Source organism: Gracilinanus agilis, chromosome 3 (assembly GCF_016433145.1).
Source record: "Gracilinanus agilis isolate LMUSP501 chromosome 3, AgileGrace, whole genome shotgun sequence".
In the NCBI taxonomy this organism is placed as follows: domain Eukaryota; kingdom Metazoa; phylum Chordata; class Mammalia; order Didelphimorphia; family Didelphidae; genus Gracilinanus; species Gracilinanus agilis.
The window spans coordinates 320,493,979-320,512,459 of NC_058132.1; positions in this window are offsets into that span (position 1 = coordinate 320,493,979).

Genomic DNA, 18,481 nt, shown 5'->3' on the forward strand with positions numbered 1-18,481 from the left:
TTGAGCACTTTGTGGTCAAAATTGTCTTTGAGTCCAGTTCAATTTTAGTATATATATGGGAAAAACTTTATATAAGAATAGCTTTCAAGACTGAATTTTGTTTCATTGAGTGAAATTCTTTTAAAAAAAATCAATAAACTATATGCACCAAGAGATTCTTTATACTCCTTAGGTGTGTGACCATACAAATTTGATCTGCTATAGAAAATTATCTGTGAAAGCCTACCTATTCCCTTCTCATGTTTTCTTTCAAATGATATCACTTATAAAAAGCTTAAAGACCTTTCCCCTCAACTCTCCTTTTGGCTTGCCACAGTACCTAGAGCTTCATCATTTATCTTTTAAAATATGACTCCCCTGGGAAGGGGGTAAGGTCTTAATATATTAGTTATTCATAGTGTAGCATGAATTAATTTATTAGAAACTCTTTTTGAGAGCAAGAATCTAAGGAAATAGAACACGTCAAGTAAGTTTTGATGGGCCTAGGACTTAGGTTGCTGGGGAAGGGAGTCTAGGTCTAGTTGGTAGATTCTAGGAAACAAATTCAATTTTAATTCAATTTAATTCAGTACAATCTAACAATTCAATCTAGTTTGTTTCCCCCCTTTCAGCACTATTTTATTTTTCCCCCACTCACATGTAAAAACAATTTTTGACATTTATTTTCTAACATTTTGAATTATCCATTCTCTCTCACCCCAATAATTTGCTATTTATTGTTTATACATGTGCTTTAATACAAAATATGCTTTCATATTCATCACATTGTGGAAGTAGACAGATACACACAAACACAAAGAAAAAGAGTGGAGTGTTCTGTCTTTAATTTGCATTCAGAGTCCATTAGTTTTTTCTCTAGAGATGGATAACATTTTTCATCATAAGCCCTTTGGGATTGTCTTGGGTCATTGCATTGCTGAGAATAGCTGAGTCATTCACAGTTGTACATTATACATCATTGCTGTTGCTGTGTATCACTTTCTCTTGGATTTGCTCATTTTACTTTGCGTCACTTCATTCGGGTCTTTTCAGGTTTTTCTGAAATCATCCTGCTCGTCATTTCTTAGCACAATAGTATTACATTAAATACAGCTTATTCAGTCATTCCTCAATTGACGGACATTCTCTTGGTTTCCAATTCTGGCCACCACAAAAAGAGCTAATATAAGGATATTTATACGAGCAGATCATTTCCCCCTTTTCTGGATCTCTATGGGATACAGACTTAGAAATGTTATTGCTGGATCAAAGGCTATGCAAGGTTTTATACTTCATTGAGCATAGTTCCAAATTGCTCTAGAGAATGGTTGGATCAGTTCACAACTCCACCAACAGTATATCAATGTTCCAATCTTCCCATAATCCCTCTAATACTTATTATTTTCCTCTTCTGTCATGTTAGTTATGACAGGAATCTGACAGGTATTTCAGAGTTGTTTTAATTTGCATTTCTCCAATCAATAATGATTTAGAGCATTCTTTATGTGACTATAGATAGCTTTGATTTTTTTAACCAAAAACTGCCCTTTTGTATCCATTGACCATTTATCAATAGGGGAATGACTAGTATTCTTATAGATTTGACTCAGTTGTCTATATATTTCAGAAATAAGGTCTTTATCAGAGATGCTTGGTGTAAAATTTTTTTCTCAATTTTTCTGTTTTCCTTCTAATCTTGGTTTCATTAGTTTTAATTCAATCTAATTCAACAAATATTTATTAAGAATCCACTAGAAGTAAAACACTATCTTCAGTTTTGGGGCTATCTAGGCAGGAAATAAGAAAAATAAAATCATTGCCCACAAAGGATTTTCTTTCTATGTGAGAGGGAGCTAGATAAGGTTGGCATTTTGAAGCTAGGAGATATCCCTTTTGTCTCCCCTTCCAGTGCAATTTAGAGCCATTTGTTCTTTCTCTTCATAAAGTCAGCCAAATTATATCAATAATTTTTTTATTGCTTAATTAGGAAAATTCTTCCATGATTACATGATTCATGTTCCTTCCCTCCCCTCATCCCACAACCTTCCCATAGCCTATGTGCAATTCCACTGGGTTTTACATGTGTCATTGTATATCAATGATTTTTTAAAAAGATACCTTTTGTTCTTACATCACCTTAATTTCCTGATAGATCCTTCCTCTAGTCCTGACCAAAAGAACCATTCCTTGTAACAAAGAATAGAAAAGAAAGAGAAAAAAGCAGCTCAGCGAAACTTAGCAAGACATCAAAGAAGGGTGCCAGTTAATTTGCAGTGTTCCACACTTGTAGTTTCTAACCACTGTGAAGAGAGGAGGAAGGCTCATTTAAAAATCTCTTCTTCAGGGAGTTTTCACGACTTTAATTTCACAGTCTTTGATTTCTTTTTCTCTTTTTCTTTCTATCTTTATTGGTATAGTCATTTTGCATATTGTTTTTCTGCTTCATTCTGCATCAGTTCATATGGTAGAGGTAGCATTGTCTTCCCATGCTTCTTAGAATTCTTTACTTTCATTTTTTCTTTTTGTTGTGGTTCAGTCATTTTCAGTTTTGTCTCTAGACCTGGTACTATCCACTATGCCTCTTCACTGCCCACATTCTTTCTTAATGCACAGTAATATTCCATTGAGCAGCCATATGACTCAATGTTGGGTCTGGGGTCAGGAAGACTCATTTTTTTGGGTTCAAGTTTGGCCTCAGACATTTACTAACAGTTTGACCCTGGGCAAGCCACTTAACACTGTTTCCTTAGATTTCCTAATTTATAAAATGTGCTGTACCACATTTTGCTTATCTATTTATCAATAAATGAATTTCTACTTTATTTCCAGTTTTTTTTGGCACCACAAAACTCTGCTATGAATATTGTGGTCTAAATGGGATCTATCTTTCTTCTCCGACCTCTGTTGGGTATATACTTAGCAATGGGATCTCTGAGTCAAAAGGTAACTTTCTTATTGTAGTTCCAAATGATTTTCCAGAATGGTGGAGCCAATCTACTGCTATAGTAATGATTCTCATTGTCCCAATTATTTTAAATACTGTATACAATATTAGATCATTTTAAGGTCCCTGGATACCTGGTAAGGGGGGGTGGTGACACCATGATGTCTAGGAGAAAGGTAGGATGATATCCAAATTTTTCCTGCAGCTTGGCCTATAAACCAGTAGTGATCTTTAAGAGGAACACAGCCGTATCTGAACCCTTGCAAGGTATGCTAATTTAGTCTCAATACAGTTAAGTCTGCTCCAGACAAAATAAATTAATAAAAAAAAATACAAATCCTGTGGGTGGCTTGTTTCTCATTACAGTGTAAAAGCTGTTAAAGGGAATTATTTCTCTGTGCTTGTATGTGTAACTCACATTTCCAGAAGGATTATGGGTTGGCCCTGTCATCTTGACAAGCTTCCCCCCACCTAAAGGTTCTCTCCTCCTTACTTAGAGCTTTGTACCTCCCATAAGGCTGAAGCTGCTGAGCTTCAATTCCTGGTACCATTGGGTAATGAATTTTTTCCCATTGAGACAGATGAACCCCAAATCTCTTATTACAAGAGAGTGAGTATATCCAATAATGAGCAGCATGGAAGAACAGAGTTTACATTTAGCAGACTAGAGTAGGTGGTTACCAACATAGGGTGAATCTGAATGAAATTGGGAAGGTTTCCCTGAATCCCCCTTACTGTATGTTTTCAAATTTTTGAAATCCCCCAACAGACATTAATTCCCTTTGAACTAAACATTGCCCTCTTTGGATTCTTCTCTGAAAATGCAAATATCCGTGAAAAAGGCTGAACCTATTCACCATCTAACATTTCATTGCAAATGACTTTTTAATATCATAAGATGTAGAACAGAGAGTCATCCCAGAAACCACTTTAATGCAAGAAACTAAAACCTAGAGAGGATAAAACAATCTACAAAGTGACAGCAATAATGAATGGACAGCAGGGGCAGCTGGGTAGCTCAGTGGATTGAGAGCCAGGCCTAGAGACGGGAGGTCCTAGGTTCAAATCCGGCCTCAGACACTTCCCAGCTGGGTGACCCTGGGCAAGTCACTTGACCCCCATTGCCTACCCTTACCACTCTTCCACCTATAAGTCAATACACAGAAGTTAAGGGTTAAAAAAACAAAACAAAACAAAAAATAATGAATGGACAGCAAAGGCAGAACTTCAATACAAATCCTCTGACACTGAAGTTTGTATTCTTTCAAAATAGATTAGTCTGATATTATCTAGAAAGAACACTTTCCTGAACTTCATTGTGATATTTTACAACTCTAGTTATCTATAATGACTCAGTGATACCTACCACATCAATTTCATATTTCTCTGTTTGCCCCCATAATCTGGCCCACTCTTACCTAGCTATTTTGTGGAATGTGGGACTGACCGATGGGTTCCCAGTATCTAGAGCATGCGCACACTTAGAATTTGGTGAACTTGCTTTTCGAAGTGCAGGATAAAGAAAGAGCCCATTTCAGAGGATGCACAGTTATTCTGTGACTATTCTTTGCCCATTTATGGAATGTTGAAGAAAAGCTTCTTCTGATTGGCTGATGAGTTACACCTAAGTTAGCAGTATTAATGATCAGTTCAGTTGAAAAAAAGATTAATCAAATTGGTAAATTAATGTCCCTTAAGTCCAGATCAGCAGTCAGGAAGCAGATGGGAAAGAGTCATAGAATAAGTGCACATGCTCAGGAATAGAAGGCCAGGGTCCCTCCATTCTATGTGAATGCACACTTTCAGAAGCAGTCCCATCCACACCTCACCTTCATTGACCATTATCCCACTGCATTTATTTCTCACTATTAATAAGCCAGCAGAAATTAGTCCATTTGATTAAATCATTAATTGACTAAGTATTTTCTCTAAGCAGAGAGCAAGGCTCTGGGAATGTGGGGATCAGGCCTGGGAAATATTAAGCTGCCATTGACTTCAACTCATGTTCTTAGACTTATTTCACACTATTCTACTTCATATAGGCTGAGTTCCACCTAGAGTCATGTCTAGCATGGAATAATCTGGATTTTCTCCAGGTTGCTGACATGGGAGTGGGGCTAAGGAAAGGGAGGACATGATTCCTCCTTGAAGTGTTTTTTCAGACCTGTCATTGATCTTGAGCCTCACGTTATCACTTCATTTTTTCCAGCCCCTAAGATAGGCTGTTCATCATGATTCAATCTAGGTCCACTGACTCCAAATCCAGTGCTTTCCCCACTGTACCATCCTACCTCACATCACTTTCTATATATATTTGGTATTTACTTTTCTGACAGTTTCACCAAACCTGTATAATGCAAGTTTTTTGAGGGCAAGAATTGTTCTTAATTTGGTCTTTGTGTCTCCACCACCTACTACAGTGCTTGGCACATAGTAAGTGCTAGATTAATGCTTAAATAGTTGATTGATTGGGGATGGGGACCAGAAGGTTATGGGGTACTACATAAAGAATGAAATCCACAAATTGTGGAAGGGTCAGAATGAGCCTTGTGGGTAGGGAAAATGCTACCATTTCTGAGGGGTAGTTGCAGGAGAAGGTTAGTAAAATGATTTCCCAAAATAACCTTAGAAGTCCCTGGTAGTTTTGAACTTAAGTGTCTTCTCTCATCACCCTGAATTTTCCTGTAGAATGATTTATTGACCTAACTTTAGTTTATAATACAGAGGACTACAAACTAAAGCTAGATTCAATGGATGAATGAAAAGAAACATTTATGAAGCACTTACTCTTTTCCAGGCACTGTGCTAAACTCAGGCTACATAGATACAAAATGTAAGGTAGCCCCTGTCCTCAAAGAATTTACATTCCAATGGGAGAGAGAGGCCATCAAGGAGAGTGGTGACCAGGAGACTCTTTTGGTCAGAAAAGCTATAGGATAGTTGAGTGATGCATACATTCAAGAAGTTCCCTGTTCTTGTAAAGTTCTCTGCTGTCCTTTCTGCTTATTTAAATTATTTAAAAATTTTATTAGTATATTTTATTTTTATCCCAGTCATTTTCAGATATGCACCTCCCCTTTTGCCCACAGAACTTTGCTGTATAACAATGGAAAATGGTTGCTTATTTAAATTTTACTCAGTCAAGTTGGCGTAGCTCAAGTCCAACCATTCTGTGAAGCCTTTCTTATTTTATGGTGATCTCTTCTTTCTCTAAATCTCTAGAGCATATACTGTGTGTATCTCTCCTTAGGCACTTATTACACATTTCTCTATCTTGTTATTTTTATAGAGAGAGCTAGTTTACCTAAAAAGGCTTTCTGTCTCTTGCAGAATTATAACTAGAATGGGATGACTGAGGGCTTTGACTCAGGGCACTGCAGTCATAGCAAAGGAACATGGAATCATTGAACTAGGGCTGAAAGAAACCTTAGAGGTCACCTACTCGAACCCTCTAGTTTCACATATGAGGCGAAAAAGACCAAAAAGAGTTAAATAATATGCCTAAGGTTGTACAGTTTGTTAGTAGCAGAGCCAGAATTCAGACTCAGGATCCATGATTCCAATCAAGTTGTGTACCAAACATTTTTATTGTATCCAGTGTAGAGTTCATTGAACTTAGCAGTTTATAAGAATGACTAATTAAAACAGGACCAAATGGCTGCTACCTCAATAGAGCAGGAATAGTCCAGCTGATTTCTTCCTACCTTAGCATGCTGTCCTAACTCCTTCTCACCCTGCCATTAGTTCCCCCAGAGCATCCTTCATATGTCCTGAGATCTCTGCTCTTTCTACCTCTCTAGCTTCTGCCCAACTGAAAATATATGGCTTTGCGTCATGCTGCCTGCCTAGTATGTGCTTGCTGTAGTTGCAAAAATTGCTAGTTATCACTATGCCCTTGAACACAGACAATGATTTATATCACAAGCATTCAACAAAGCCTTCTGTACACAGTAGGTTGTTCAATAAGTATTTGTAGATGATGTTGATGTCAGTGACATTGCTCTGAAAAGTATAGTCATGCTCAACTAGAAGGATGCATCATCATGATTCTTTTTTTCCCCCAGATATATTTTATTTTATTTTTAAAATTTTACTTAATTGAGTAATTAAGAAAAATTTTCCATGGTTATATGATTCATGTTCTTTCTCTCCCTTCCTCCCACCCCCCTCCCATTGCTAACACACAATTCCATTGGGTTTTACATATGTCACTGATCAGGACCCATTTCCATATTATTGATATTTGCACTAGGGTGATTGTTTAGAGTCTACATCCCCAGTCATATCTCCATAGACCCATGTGATCAAGCAAATTGTTTTTCTTCTGTGTTTCTACTCCCACAGTTCTTTCTCTGTATATCATCATGGTTCTATTTTTTAATTTGGAGAAATTTATTTAATTAATTAATTTAGAATATTTTTCCATGGTTACATGATTCATGTTCTTTCTTTTCCCTCCTCCCTCCCCCACTCCCATAACCAATGAGCAATTCCATAGGGTTTTACATGTGTCATTGATCAAGACTTATTTCCATATTATTGATATTTGCACTAGGGTGATGGCTTAGAGTCTATATCCCCAATCATATCTCCATAGACCCATGTGATCAAGCAAGTTGTTTTTCTTCTGCTTTTCTGCTCCCACAGTCCTTTCTCTGGATGTGGATAGTGTTCTTTCTCATAAGACCCTCAGAGTTGTCTTGGATCATTGCATTGCTGCTAGTAGAGAAGTCCATTACATTCGATTGTATCACCATGATTCTTGATAGTTGTAGAAGATGTCATTCTGTCCCATCTGGCTACTATACTACTATTTGGCAAAGTATGGTCAGGATAGACATTGGATTATTGAGGGGCATCCTTCCAAAATAATAGTGGAAATAGCTCCCTTGTTGGCATTTCCAGGTTAACCAAAGTCAAGAGAAGTCTTTTCTCTCTTTCCTCCCTTCCTCCCCCCCCTGCCCCAATACTACTCCCTCTCTCACCCTTTGCCAGCTGTTTTCTGACAAATGGTATTTTTGTAAAGGATATGGTTCCAATTGGGACATTTGAAGGAATTTGTGAATCTGTTCCACTTTATGTTATCACTGCCAAATTTAGGAGAAGGAAGGATATGAAGGATGGCTGGTTTGTAATCTTCCTTTATGTCAGGCCAAGGTCTAGGAGGCTCATTTCCAAAGCCAGAGAAGCTGATGAGTGGCTTCATGAGTGTTTCATTTTGAGCACGCTCAGCAATTTTTCTCTTTAGTGTTGAGAGGTGAGATTTGAATTTGACTTAGCATGGGCCAACATGGCCTGAGCTCATCAGCCTTGGGGGCCATCTAGAACCGCATAATTTAGATTAAATTGAGGGTCTCAGTTAGCACCTCAAGGACTAGCTGAGAAGTCCTGCCAGGTTTGATACAGCACTGACATCGTGCCCTGAAGGTGAGAAAACTTAGTCTCTGACTGTTGACATAATGTGAAGTTTCCATCTGAGATATAATGTGTCCTGGACACATGTGCAAATGATCAGACTGAGATGAGTCTGGCACTCAGGATTAAATAGACACAGTTTTGGCTCTAAGAGTTTAGCAGTGAGCCAGAGTAAAATAGGCCCCTTTCTCAGAATTGTAGTACTTTGGAGGCAGAGAGATCATTTTCAAAATAGGAATTTGGAACAGATTGAGGGGCTGAGGGAGGTGGATTCTCCATTCATAAGTCAACAAGTTATTTACTGAGAACTCACTGTATTTCCAGTCCTATTTAGGAACTGTGGAGAATGTAAGAGAAATTATGGTCCCAAGCTTCAAATATGAAACAATTAGAGAGCAATGCAAGACCTGGACAAATAGCATAGTACAATGGAAAGAGTGTTAGATTTGAACCAAGATTCAAATCTCAGTACTGCTTTTAATTACCAGTAGGACTTGCACAAGTCACTCAACCTCTTCTGACCTCAGTTTACTCATCTGTAAAATGAAGGGATTGGATTAAATGATCTCTAAGATCCTTTCCAACTCTAAATATATGTACTATTCCTCGTTTTGTTATTAAAAATCGTTGGAAGCCCACAGGCCAATGCTTCTGTCACTGTAACCCTGGGCTCTTCACCTGTGTGACCTCAAGCAAGTTACTTCTCTTTTTTTGGGTCTCAGTTTTCCCATATTTAAAATGAAGGAGTTAGATTAGGTGAAGGAAGATAAGAAATAAGCATTTATTAAGTACTTATTATGTACCAGGTACTATGCTTAAAAAAATATATTGTTTTACCCTTACAACAATCCTTTGAGGTATGTGCTATTATTCTTCTCATTTCACAGTCAAGGAAACTGAGGCAGACAAAAGTTAAACAACTTGTCAAGGGTCACACAGGTGCATTTGATTTCAATGTCTTTGTGACTCCAGGCCCAGAGCTCTATTATTCACTGCACCATTTCGCTGCCTAGATGATCTTTAAGGATCCTTCTAACTCTAACATTCTAAAGTTCTTTTTGGTGGCTTGGGATTTCAAGGTATCCCTAAATGTTAAAATTCTATGATAAATTCCAAGTCATTTCTATGGTGATAATGACCCAGACAATAAGTTTATACCCATGAGATAGGAAGCTAAGTCTATAAAGAGGATGGTTTAATGATGCTTGAAACTGAGACCTTTGCATTCACTTTCCTTCCTCAATGGTAAGCCTTGTTCTTCACTTACTCCAAAGATATGTGTGAAATGAGATGCTTTCTGTGAGGAGAATGATTTCCTGAGACAGAATGCCAATGCAAGGCAGCCAAGACAACCAGTTTCCTGCTTCCAGTAAGTATTTGATGAATGTTTATTGAATGGAATTGAACAAGGATTTGATTCTTGTTAATGAATTGAAAAAGTCAGGAAAAACCTGGGATTTATCTTAGAGGGAACTTTCAAGGGAATTGTTGAGGATGTGGGATGGTGCTTCACTGAGGAAAATAACTGAAATTGATGTGGAGGGTTTGGAGCAACTTCATTAACAAAAATATTTTATATTTGTATGGCAAATTTGTCTATAAAATATATTTCACATACATTAGCTTTGAGCCTCACAATAGTTATGCATGGCACAGATAGCATGGATTTTATACTTTTTTGTCAAGGATTTTTTTTTCACTCTGAAGAATCATGTATAAACCTTCTCAGAATTATATTAAATTTTTAAAAAGATATTTTATTTCCTCAACTACATGTAATAATAGCAATTTTCCACATATATTTTCTGAAGTTATAAGAGCCAAATCGTATCCTTTCCTCTCTTCCCTACCCCTCTTGGAGATGGTAAATAATTTTATCTGGGTTATACATGTATTATCATGCAGAACATATTTTCATATTGGTTGTTGCCCCCAAATTAAAAAAAAACACACAAATAAACTAAAGTGAAAAATAGTAGGCTTTGATCTGCATTCTGACCCCAATATAGTTCCAACATAGTCCAATGTATATTAGTTCATTCTCTGTAGGCAGGTAACATTTTTTTTGACAAAAAGTCCGTTGGAATTGTCCTGGATCATTGTATTACTGTGAAGTCTTGGATCATTGTATTACTGTGAGAGTAGCTTTCTTTCGCAGTTGATCATCATAAAATATTAATGCTACTGGGTATAATATTCTCCTGGTTCTGTTTATTTCACTCTGCATCGATTCATGTAGGTCTTTCCAACTTTTTCTGAAATTATTCTGTTCATCATTTCATACAACACAATAGTATTCTATCACCATCATATGCCACAATTTCAGAATAAAAATTCTAAAGGCATAAATCAAGTAAAAATATTTTATTACATGTACATAATTACAGAACACTTTTTAGACAAAGTTGGGTCTAAATAATTGGAAAAAACACTAATTGCTCATGCGTGAGTTGAGTTAATATTACTAAAATGACAATCCTACCTAAATTAATTTACTTATTAAGTGCCGCGCCAATCAACTAACAAAAACTATTTTATAGAACTAGAAAAAACAATAGCAAAATTCACCTGGAAGATTAAAAGACCAAGAATTTCAAGGGAATTAATGAAAAAAAAAGTGAAGGATGGTGGCCTAACAGTACCAGATCTCAAACTGTACTATAAAACAGTAATCATCAAAATAATCTGACCCTGGCTAAGAAATAGAAGGGTGGATCAATGGAATAGATTAGGTGTAAATTACATTAGCAATCTAGTGTCTGATAAACCCAAAGAGTCCAGTTTCTGGGACAAGAACTCACTATTTCACAAAAACTGCTGGGAAAATTGGAAAACAGTATGGCAAAAATTAGGTATAGATCAATATTTCATATCCTATGCCAAGATAAAGTAAAAATGAGTATATGATTTAGACATTTAGGGTCATATTATAAGTAAATTAGGGATGCATAGAACAGGAAAGAATTTAGGACCAACAAGAGATAGAGATCATTATAAGATATAAAATGAATAATTTTTACTATATTAAATTAAAATTTTTTTTGTACAAACAAAACCAATGTAACCAAGATTAGAAGGGAAGCATCAAACTAGCAGAATTTTTTTGTAAGAAATTTCTGTGATAAAAGTCTCATTTCTCAAATATATAAAGAACTAAGTCAAATTTATAAGAATATAAGCCATTCCCCAATTCACAAATGGTCAAAGGATATGAATAAGTAATTATCAGATGAAGAAATCAAAGCTATCAATAATCATATGGAAAAAGTGTTCTAAATCCCTCTTGATTAAAGAAATGCAAATTAAAATGATTCTGAGGTACCACTTCATACCTATCAGATTGGCCAATATGATAGTAAAGGAAAGTAATAAATATGGGAGGGGATGTGGCAAAATTGGAACATTAATGCATTGCTGGTGGAATTGTAAACTGATCCAACCATTCTGGAGGGTGATTTGGAATATTCCCCAAGGGCTATAAAACATTGCATACCCTTTGATCCAGTAATACCAGCATTAGATCTATATCCCAAAGAGTAAAAAAAAGGTTGGGGGGATGGACCTACTTGTACAAAAATATTTATAGTTGCTCTTTCTGTGGTGGCAAAGAATTGGCAATTGAGGTGATACCCATCAATTGGGAAATAGCTGAACAAATTGTGGTGTAAGATGGTGATGGAATTCTATCGTGTTGTAAGAAATGATGAGCAGGGTAATCTCATAAAGAACTGGAAAGATGTACATGAAATAATGCAGAGTTAAAAAACAGAAACAGAAACAGTATTAATATACGCAGCAACAGCAATATTGTGGAACCATCAACTGTGATAGACTTAGCTACTCTCAGCAATAGAATGGTTCAGGACAATTCTGAGGGACTTAGGATAAAGGATGCTATCCACCTCTAGAGAAAGAACTATTGGAGTCAGAATGCAGATGAAAGTACATAATTTTTCATGTGTTTATTTGGGTTTTTGTTTTGGGGTTTTTGTTTTATGTGAGTATTCTCTTATAATAACAACCAATATGAAAATATGTTCTGCATGATAATACATGTATAACTCAGATAGAATTGCTTGCCAGCTCTGGGCAGGGGAAGGGAAGGAAAAAAGGAGACAATTTGGATCATATAATTTCAGGAAACTTATATGGAAATTTATTATTAAATATAATTGGTAAAAAATTAATTAAAAACAAAAATATTATAAAGGTAACCAATGCTATTGAAATATATTTTTATATATGTATATGTATAAGTACATATATACACATACACATATGTATGTACATATCTATATATCCAAGGTTACAATTCCCAGATTAAGAAACCTTTATATTGAGGCATAAGAATTTGGCAGGTGAAGAAATCAAAGTCTAAGAAGTTAAGTGATTGGTCTGAGATTACCCAGCATGAGTTAGTGGCAGAACCAGGATATGAAGCTAAACCTTATGATTCTAGGACAATGCTCTTTCCATGATTTTCCCATTGGTAAATACTCCCCTAATCATAGTGTAGGGAGAGGGGCCAGGATGGGTATGTGAAGGCTGGAGAGCATAACTATTCCTAGCAGAGAGACCCTCAGTATAGGATTTCATTTCTTCAAATAGACCCAAACATATATGACAGCTAATAACAATAAGATAGAATATTTATATAATATTTTATGACTTGTAAAGAACTTGACATAAGATTTCTCATTTCATCTCACTTAAGCTGAAAAGTATCCATCACATTGAGATATTTGTTAGTTTGGTTTTTTTAGATAATGGCTGGAGTCTATTTAAAGGGTCCCTGAAGGTGCCCCATTGTGTTAGATCAAAAAATTAGAAACTTTTCTGGGCCTGGATTTTTTTGGTGACAGGTTATCTTCTCTGGTGATGCCCTTATTTCCTATGTTACAAATAATGATTTAAAAAAGAGAAGTAGTTCAAAGGATATTATCTGAGAAAGATATGATTAGGAAAAAAAGATGGAAAGGACATAAATATTTATAGCTGCACTTCCATAGTGGCAAATAATTGGAAACTGAAGTGATGCTCATCAATTAGGGAATGGCTGAACAAATTGTAATATAGGACTATAATGGAATATTATCGCACCATAAGAAATGTCAAACAGGATGAGTTCAGAAAAGCCTGGAAAGACTTATATGTATTAATGAAAAGTGAAGTGAGAAGAACCAGGAGAAGACTGTATATAGTAATAGAAATATTTTATGATGTTCAACTGTGAAGGACTAAACTACTATTAGCAATGCAAGGTTTCAAGATAACCTCAAAGGAATCATGATGAAAAACGTTATCCAGAGCCCAAGAAGGAATTGTCAGAGTCTGAATGCAGACCAAAATATACCATTTACACTTTATTTCCTTCACGAGTCTTTTTTTGTATTGCATTATATGTCTTCTTTCACAACATGAGGAATATGAAAATATGTATTGCATGACAGCACTGATATAACCTCTATCAGATTATTTACTGTCTCAAAGAGAAGGAAAGAAAGAATCCGGATCACAAAATGCTAGATAATTATTAAAAATTATTTCTAAAAATGATTTCTACATGTAATTGAAAAAAATTAAAATAGGATGGGCCAATCATATAGCATTGATGGATAGCCCATATTTCCCACTGGGAAGCCTATAAAATCAGGAGAACATGAGAAAGATACTCAGCATATTGGATAGACTACCTATGACTTATGGGTGTACATGACCAATGGTGGCAGGCAGTTGTGGATGGACTAACATTTCATTATTGGAGAGAATATTCTCATGATGAGATCACAGATTTATTTGGGTACTTATGTATTTATGAGCATATCAACCTAAAGAGAGTCTTAGCTCAGGAACAAACATGCTAAACTTTCAAAAATAAAAATTAGGATCTTAATAGTAATCTTAAACATAAAAAACCTTTTAGAAGACCACAGATTTAGACCTGGAAATTACTTTAGATACTATCCAGTGTATTGCTTTAATTTTAAATATGAGAAAACTGAGATAGAGACAATAGCTGTCCAAGGCAGTATTTAAACCTAGTTCTTCTTGACTCCAAGCCCAGAGCCCTGTTCTCTACACCATTATTTTTCTTAAGTTCCTTTTCTATACTTCTAATGCACTTGTCTTTATCATTCATTTTGTTTCTAGCACATACTTGAATGTATTGTTATTTACATTTTTATAAAGATTAACCTTGTCTTTCATGACTATAGTCTCCTTGAGGTCAGGAACTTTTAGGTTTTTTCCTTTTTTTTTCTCTTAGTGCCTGGCACAGGGCTGTATAAGTAGTAGGCAGTCAATAAATCCATGTTGATGGATCAGAAAAGCTCAATTTATACTTTAAAAATATACAAGAAAACATGTTTTTAAACATCACCACATTTTTATGGGAATTGAATTCCATCCCATTCCGCAGACTCCCAGGAATATCTAGGGAATATTGGTGAGAATCTAGGATTTAGAATAAATGATCCATAGATCAGGTCTTACTCACTTATTTTTTGGAGGTGTTAGGGGTTCACATGCCTTGAGATTGAAGTCAGTGAAAAAAGTGCTGCTCCAAGAATTAGGACATGATAGAAAAAATAAATCAAGGGAAAACTCAGGGGGTAGCTGTTGTTAAATTAACCATTTGTTATTTTGATTAGCATCACAGAAGTGCCTTTTGGAGTTTGCAGCCCTGGTGCTGTAATCTGCTTCCTAGCAGGAGTTTAGAAAGCACTGAAGTATCATCAGACTGTTGGTTCCCACTGAGAGCCAGCAGCATCCTTCACTGAGTGGAAATAGTGACAATGATGGATGGAGCCTAAAGCAGTTTTTAAATTAATTTCAGATGAATGCATTATTTTTTCTGAGCATTCGAAGCCTTCATATGTGCCAAATAATAATAATATTTGTATAGTACTTTCAAGTTTACGAAGATGTTTTAATCCATTATCTCCTTTGAGTCTCAAAATAGTCTGGTAAGGTAGACAGGGTAGGGATTACAATTATCCCCAGTTTCAAGTGATATGTTGATGATTCCCTTAATTTAACAAACATTAAGAATCTACTGTTTGGGGGCAGATAGATGACTTTGTGGCTCACCAGGCCTGGAATTGGGGGGGGGTGGGCTAAAATATGGCCTCAGTCAATTCCTAGCCATGTGACTTTGGGTAAGTCACTTAATCCCAATTGCCCAGTCCTTGCCACTCTTCTTTCTTACAGTGGATACTAAGACAGATGGTAAAGAGTTTAAAAACAAAAGAATCTATTGTTTGAGAAGATCTATACTGCTATGTCGTAGGAGAAATTCAAAGACTAAATAAGATATAGTCCAAATCTTCATGGAACTTACAGTATAGTAGGGGCCTATAATATTATATAATATTTATTCAAATGAATAAATATAATATTTATCAAATAACTGAAAGAAAGAAAATGAAAGAAAGTGACACACATCAATTGTTTAAGAGAGGTGTAAACAAAATTGTGAGTGCACGTAGAATCAGGAAAGGAGGTGTTAGTATTTAATCTGGGACTTAAAGGATAACTAGGAATCCAACGGCTAAAAGTTGAGGGGTATAGATGAGTTCCAAGGTCTCTTTTCTTAAGATCCTATTTATTTATCCTTTTTATCTATGATCCTTTTCTACTCAGCCTCAGAAAGACTTAACAGGGGTCACATAGCCAAAAAACTGGGGTGGGGAAGATGAAAAGATTTTATATGTCCTAACTCAGTTGGGAGTGAGGGCAGAGGACTTTTTGTTGTGGGGATGTAAATCATCAAGGTCATTAGATCTCTCCAAATCTCTTGTGTGTTAGCCAAGAAAGGGTACAGATCTAACAAACAGAAGAGGGCTGATTGTAGTGATTAGTCTAAGGAATGTAGCCCACAGATTTTAGGCTAAGGGAGCAATAACATTTCCTGAGAAAGAAGAGAAGCAGCAGCAGCAGTGTCCCTGTGATATTAGTGACAGCAAAAGGGGCAGGATGAAACTCTGCTGGATGCCAGCTAAGAAGGGCAAGGACTACTGGTGAGAATGCAGCAGAGCAAATCATCAGAGGTAGAATTTCAGCACTGGACAGCTAAGCTAGAATCATATCTCTGACCACTGTCACTCCCTTGTTCAAAAATTTTCAGTGGCTCCTTATTGTCTCTGGGATAAAATGACAACTTCTCAACTTGACATTTAAAGCCCTCCATAGTCTAGCTTCCACCTACCCTTCCAGATATACCTAATTACTTCCCTTTACATAATTTACTCCAATAGCCTACTTGCCATTTCATGAACTTGAAACTCTATCATCAATTTCTATATCTTTGTATAAGTTGAATGTTTGTGGAACAGAAATGAACTGAAATGAGTTCAGTAAAGTATTAGTATAACAGGAGAGTAGCAAACTTTCTAACATTTTTCTGCCACTATGCTTTTATTGTTGTTAATACAGTCGTGTCTGACTCTTTGTGACTCCATTTGGGATTTCCTTGGCAAGGATACTAGAATGCTTTGCGTTTCCTTCTCTGGTTCATTTTATAGCAGAAATTGAGGCAAAAAAGGCAAGTAAGGTGCCCAGGTGACGTAGCTAGTAAGTGTCTGAAGCCAGATTTGAACTCAAGAAGCTGAGTCTTTCTGGTTCTAATCCTGGCATGCTGATGGCACCACCTAACTGCTCTTCAAAATTCTTTAGCAAGTGTCTTATGTGTCCTCTTTATTCTCTATATTTATTCTCTGGAAAAGTGTTACTTCTTTCATAGCTTTAGGGTCACATGTCTTGCTTTAGTCAATACATTTTCATTTCTTTTGTTAGGCCAATGGATTTGCCCAGTGGACACACAAAATGGCGGCTCCGTAACTTTCAAGATATTGCATATTTCAATAGAAAGTTCTTAACCCTTGTTCTTACCTGGGCCTAGGTACATCAGATCCCTTCCCCCTTTTGACACAGAGCAAATGAGGAAAACTGTAGATTTCAAATTTAGAGTCGATATTTAACTGAGACAATATAATTCTACTTTTCTAAAAGAGTCTAACTGACTGTCAGCAATGCAAACATAGCAGAGAGGCTCACAAGAGGAAAAGGTAATATGTGGCACAAACTATGTCCTCCAAAAGAAACTTCCAGAATCCAGGTCTGCTGTCTATAACTGGAGATTTTCCTTTTCATGTGCTTCACTGCTAGATTCTGTAAGGATCGTGCCCATCTCCTCCATGAACTCTGTATGAATTGGTAGGAGAATGTGACCCACGTTTATGTGTAGATTGTTACATTTTGATTATTGTTATTTTTGTCTTATTTTGAATAATGTTAGGTTGCATTATGACTATTCTTGTTTTTGCCTTCTGGTTTAGTAAATGCTTTGTGTCTGAGTCAAAATTGTCATTGTGACTGATTTATGTAAATGAGAAGTGGGAAGGGTTTAGAGGGTGGAGATCAGGAATTACAAAAGTGTATAGTAGGAATATATATTTTCTTTCCCTGCACCAGGATTACTGCTAGGACTCTATGAGTGAATTGTTACCTTCCTCCCATAACCTACCTACTTAATTTGTCAGCATGAGTGCAGTGAGGAGTGAATGAGCCAGAGAGAGAGAGAAGGGGGAGTGAAGGTACTATACTTTAGGGTAAGTTGATTAGCACAATTAATTGTACATTTCAGCTTCCTTTACAATCTAGATAGTTGGTAGAAAAGGCCATAGAAAGGTAAAGGGTGAACACTGCTTACCAAGTAACCTTTTAAGAGTCAAACATTTCTAAGACCAGTAAAACATTGCATGTGCCCTCCTCTGCCTACTTTTTCTGTCTCTAAACAGTTAATTATATTTCCCTGTGGTTCTATAAGCATATATAGAGACTTACTCCACTGGGAGAAGGAAGAGAGAAGAAATATTAAATTGCAAATCCTAATCCTTGGACCAATAAGGCAGGATGGAGTAGAGAGATAAGACAGTCACCTCCCTAGAGCCACAGGGAATTGGAGCCATGGCAGATTCATGTTTGGTCATATAATACTTTCCTGTGAAGAACTCAGGCAAGTAGGCCACTGCATTCCTGCATTCTCATTCTCTCTCTCTCTCTCTCTTTCTCTCTCTCTCTCTCTTTCTCTCTCTCTCTCTCTCTCTCTCTCTCTCTCTCTCTCTCTCTCTCTCTCTCTCTCTC